Consider the following 6105-nt stretch of genomic DNA (forward strand, 5'->3'; position numbering starts at 1 on the left):
TCAGAGGTGGTTGAGTTAGAGGTGGTAGATGAAGACAACATCTTGTAAAAAAAAAAGTGCCAGCCAGACAGAGATATTTTTTTATTTTACAACTATTAGAATTTCAAAATATGACATAAGTAAAGTATTATCTTGTTAAAAACTTATCAAAGCTTTATCACTCCAACTTTCCCACGCTGCCAACAGAGAATTTATTGACATGTCCCAAAACCCAGTTTGAGATATTTTAAGCTTTGTGATTCTGGTATGTTGTCCTGCTGAAAAGCAGTGATCAGAAGAACGCCACATAAATGGATGGAAACAATACTCAGATAGGCTGTGACCATTTGAACATAGTAATTAGTTACTAATTACAGATTACTTCTCCAAGAAAGTAATCTTGTTACTTTATGGATTACTTATCTTCAAAAGTAATTAGTTGCTTTATTACTTAGTTACTTTATAAAAACATGATACACAACCTGAATACGTAATAAAGCAACAGACCTTTCAGCCCAATTCTATTTTTTGAATTGAATCAAATGAAAAGGTTGCTTCTTAAAAATTGTTCTATTAGTTTTAATCTTTCAACTTTATGTACTCTGAATCTATTTTCACCTGTTTAGCAGAAGTGGGGTTGTCGGAGTTTTGCCCGGTACCGCAGAGGTCATGTCACTCGGGGTGATCCATGGGTTTCTCTGTGAATTTCACATCCCCATGTTGTGCCAAAAAGTGATCATCTGCCAAAACCTGATTGCTTGTATTTAAGCTACTATAAATAAGTTGTTAGTCTATAATATGCAAAATATATGTCAAATGCATCCTTCATGAGTGATATTAAGTCATTTTGGGCTGCAAACAACATTTCTGTCACAAGGTAGAAACCGCAACCAAGACATCAAACAAGACATCTTGGCCAAATTCTAGAGTAGTCTGGCCATGGGCCAGCAGAAAAAATGCAACAAATATAACAATAGTTTGTTAACATATTTTATGTGGCCAAAAACCCAACTGGTTATAATGTAGGTAAAATAACACAGAGTTATAAAGATACTTGGTAATTTTATATATTACCCTTTGTAAATCCTTTTTAAAGTCTATTTACCAATATGAGTAAAGACATTACACATAAAAAAAACACATGGAAATAGTGGAAATCAGATGTGCTAGGTGCTTCCTCAGACTTGAAGTTTAATTTTTATGTTGTAAAAAGAAGTTTTCTTCTCCAGTGGACACTAATGTTTGTCATGTTTTACGGAATAAAACTCAAAGTAATGTCAGTACTTCCAAGCTTTAAATGCTGCATAGTCGTACTCTCTCCCCCGCTCCATATTATCTATTGTTGATCTGCACACGTCTGTAGCTGCCACGGACGTCGCAAGCTCGTAAGTCATTGTCATGAGCAATGTTCCCTCTAATTTTTCATGTGTCTGAGCGAACACACAAACTCCCTGAGCGGTCCCTTGGACCACTGTGAGCAACAGCAGACGTGTGCACTGTGGTCACGCCAGCATCAAATCCATCCAAGTTACATGGTTTATTAAAATAATCAAATTACAGCATTTATGTTAGACTACTTTTAATTAACTGCTTTAGCCCACTTACAATGAAAATTAAAAAAAATCTTGTTCATGACCTGTGTAGCATGTTAACACTACTGGAAGTAAAAATAACTTGAACTCCAATTTTGAAAAGAAAACTTTCTTCTTCTTCTTCTTCTTCTTCTTCTTCTTTTTTTTTTTTTTTGTATAAAGCTCTGACTTGTATTATGAGTCTGTGGTCTGGGAGAGAGTCTGTAACTCTATGTCTGCAAAATACAGTAAATAATGACCAATGTTGGGCAATTAATTATATAGTTACTTCTTCAAAAAAGAAACTGAGTTATGAAAACAACAAAGTTTTTTGCAGCTGTTTACCTAAAAATGCAGCCAAGGCGTTTTTTAAAAAATAAACATTTCAAACTATTTACAGAACAATCGGCTGTTCTGCATCAAATTTGATGCCACAAAATTTTTTTGGAGTGGCACAAAAATTATTTGTGGCACTCCAAAAAATAATTTCTGTCCACTATGAGATAAAGGAGAACTACAGCCTGATACCTGCAGGCCTGACAACAGCAGATGTATCACTGCTGTAACTCCTGTAACATTCAGCAGTCGCCTCATTGTTCTGACACACACAACAAAACTATTGACTACACTACACACTAACTACACAAGATTTGCGCTAAACATCGCAAATCTCTCACGTCTCAAAACACCACCGTCACTCCTAAAACCTCCCCCTTCCTAAACAACTAAATGCCATGTTGCCATATCATTTTTTGATTGGTCAACCAGGTTTCATTTTTCAACCAATAGGAAAGGGTGGGGGTTTTTTTGGCGTTGTTTTTGCTGAGAGTGTTTTTGAGCTTTTTCCTTATAAAACGCCGTTTTTACCGTTTCTTCCCGCAGTAAATATAAACAACGACAGTATTCAGGAAGAAAACCAAACATTGCAGATATTTTTATCATAACTCCGGTTTTACGTGGCCGATCAACACAATTTAAAAACTGGTATAAAGTCCACAGCTTTCCCGTCAATTGTTCCGTCTGTCCTGCTGACATCTCCAATGGTTGTACACGTTGTCATTAACGTGGCTTCACTCCACATCAGCCACGCCGCTTTGCTAGCTAAAACACCGGTGTCGGCACAAAAGGACGAATAAGGACGTATATACGAATGTGAATCGCATCATTGGCTGGACTATGGGATACGGTGGCATCGTTCTAATCCCATACGGGAGCATCCAGTCACTTACTTGTTAAAGTATTTATTTTAATTTCAATTCAGGTTAGATTTTTTTTTTTGTGCGCAACGCAGATTTTCTGTGTGCAGAGACGTGCCAGCAGTGCGCAATTGCGCACGCGCACAGCTTAGAGGGAACATTGGTCATGAGACACTCTCACAAACAAAATCACAGTTTAGTAACGCAGTAACGCCTATGGGAAAGTAACAGTAATCAAATTACTTTTTTGCAATAGTAATCCCTTACTTTACTCATTACTTGAAAAAAGTAATAACATGGTGGGACATTTAAATCATACTCGGTTCAACATCAAGTGTGCTCTGAAAATATCGCCCATAACATGACGCCACAATCACCAGCCTCAGCTGTTGATACAAGGCAGGACGGATCAGTGCTTTCATGTGTTTTCACCAGATTCTTATCATATCATCTGAATGTCCCAGCGGAAATCAAGACTCATCCGGGCAACATTTCTCCAATCTTCTGATATTTGATTTTGGTGAGCTCGTGTTATGGCTGACAGATGTGGCCTTCTGCTGCTGTAACCAGTCTGCTTTAAGGTTTGGCATGTTGTCCCCATTAACCCTAGAGATTGTGTGAAAAAAATCCTATAGCAGATCAGATGTATCTGAAATTCTCAAATCAGTATATCCTGCACCGACAACCAACCCTTTCTTCCTCATTTTGATCCTTAGTTTTTCATTTCTGCAGGTTTTTCACGACTTTGTGACTAAATGCATTGAACTGTTTAGTTATTTGCACTGAAGAACAGCTGAACAAGTATACTTGACAAAAAGACCTGTGACTGTATTTTCTCTGTATGTAACAGAATTTGTAACAACACACATTTTATAGTTTAATAAGTTTATTTTAGTTAATTATAAGACATATATAACATAAGACAGTTATATATGTTATATCTGTATTTATATGATATCAGAGTTTGTGGCTGCTGGTGGAATGAAGCTGAGCTCACATTATATATTTATGAAGTGTATGAAGAAAGGAAGAAGGAAGTCAGCCTCTTTCCATATATTGATCTGTGTGTGTGTGTGTGTGTGTGTGTGTGTGTGTGTGTGTGTGTGTGTGTGTGTGTGTGTGTGTGTGTGTGTGTGTGATGGGGTTGAGGGGCCTTCATTGTGTGTCAGGGGAACCTTGGGCTAATGGTTTGGTTCTCGAGGGACAACAGGGTGGGGTGCTAAAGCTAAAACTGTTGTGTGTCCATTAGGACAGAGGAAATGGATGCTGCTGGCCAATCACAGCATCAAGAACTAAGTGTTTTCACTCAGGTCATAAGACAATTTGACCTGATTACTCCGCGTGCAGAGTGATGAAAAATATGGACTTCGATGGGCTGAGTACAAGCTAGTGCAGTTTGCTGTCATTTGTTCTCAGTTTTGACTCAGTTTCGATTATGACTTCTGTCATAGCTTTGATGATAATAATAATATAAATAGGCCCAGAGTCCAAAACACTCACCAGAGTTCTACTTTCTATCTATTTCAATATTTCTAAATTTCAAGTGGCTCTGGAACTGAAGTGGAACTGTTCCTCAGACTGGATCTGTTTTATATCAGGCCGACTATCTTTAACAACCAGTACATTTTCTATCAATAATCACACCGTTCTCTATCACTGTCAGGCATCGAGAGCAAAAACAGGAAAAAAGAGACTCACCTCGGATCAGTATGCTTCCCGATCCTCTCTGCGTGGAGACATGAGAAGAGGCGATAGGAGGGGCCTGTACGTGTGCTTGGTAAGAGCATAGGAATATGGGCGGGCTGGAGCTTCCCAGTTTAGACCAGCTGCTGGACGCCAACTCGGACTATTATGATGGTATCACAACTTTATAGTACCGGTATCAGAGTAAATATGTTGATTTTTCTTTGTTATAAGAGACAGAGTCAGCTGTCCTGGGCTGACTAACTTATCACAGAATAGAAAAGTCTTTATTAAAAGAAAACACGGTCATCTAGTGAATTAGTACAGGGCAACCTGCAGGGTAATTTTATGCTATAATCTTTCACCAGAGGGTCTACACGGTTTTCTAATGCCAGCTAAATAATAATAACAAGCCATCTGTGCCTACAGGGTTACTAGAATTACCATTATAATTGATTACTTTCTTATGACTGGTTGAAACTGGTTTTCAGTCATTCCTGTTATTGCAGCAATCCTTACATATATAAAAAGAGACATCTTATTTGGTAAACAAGAAGTAATAGCTTACTAAATGTAGTAAGAAATATCATATGACATGTCCATTTTTCCAAGGGTGCAAAAGAAAAGAACATTACACTCTGCTAGACAGATGTACTGCATTGTAGAGAGTCAGTGGATGAGATATGAGAGATTTTCTGTGTCTGTCCTTGTGACAGTGGGGCTGAATCAGTCTGTTAGAGAAGATCCTCAGAAGCTGCACCTTGCTGAGGCTTTTAAACTCCATCATTAAGCTGTTACCCTGTGTTTATTGCTGTTGCCAGTACAAGAGAAGTGAGCCACTGCAGTTGTGTGCAGCAAATATAAACCTCACTTCCATGGGATTTTGCAAAGAACTTGACCCGAGTCCACATTTAAATGTTATTGGGTTTGAGGCCTTTACACTGAGGCAACAAGGAATCTGATGAGTTATGGTCTGAGCTGTAAACAATACAGAAACAGAGGTAATTTCTTAAAATAACAAAACATTTCTCCTTATAACAATGATACAATAATACAATAATAATGAAATAAATAATACTTATATATGTATAGCCAGTCCCACTGGAACCCCTGAAGCTTTTAACTCCTTCCGAGTGGTCATAGCTGTGTTGGTGGCCCTACCTCACCGATCTTTTTCTTACTCTTCTCACTCAGTATATGAGGATGGCCGGCTCTAGGCAGATTCAGACAAGTACCGCAGTGCTTCCATTTTTTAATGATGGATTTACCTGAACTCTGTGGGATGTCCAGTGAGTTGGAAATCTTTTGTAGCCATCTGTTTTCATTGATTCGTTCTCTGTGATGCTTGGGATGTTCTTTTGTCACCATGTTGCAATTGTGGCAGGAATACTGATGAACCAGAGACTGGACCTCACATACACGTGTTTTCATCGTTTCATCGGGCGATCGTGGCTCAAGAGTTGGGCGTTCGCCTTGTAATCGGAAGGTTGCCGGTTCGAGCCCCGGCTTGGGCAGTCTCGGTCGTTGTGTCCTTGGGCAAGACACTTCACCTGTTCCCTGCTGGTGGTGGTCAGAGGGCCCTGTGGCGCCAGTGTCCGGCAGCCTCGCCTCTGTCAGTGCGCCCCAGGGTGGCTGTGGACCACCCTGTAGCTGCCATCACCAGTGTGTGAATGTGT

Source organism: Simochromis diagramma, unplaced genomic scaffold, assembly GCF_900408965.1.
Source record: "Simochromis diagramma unplaced genomic scaffold, fSimDia1.1 OVJJ01000715.1, whole genome shotgun sequence".
NCBI classification, from domain to species: Eukaryota; Metazoa; Chordata; class Actinopteri; order Cichliformes; family Cichlidae; genus Simochromis; species Simochromis diagramma.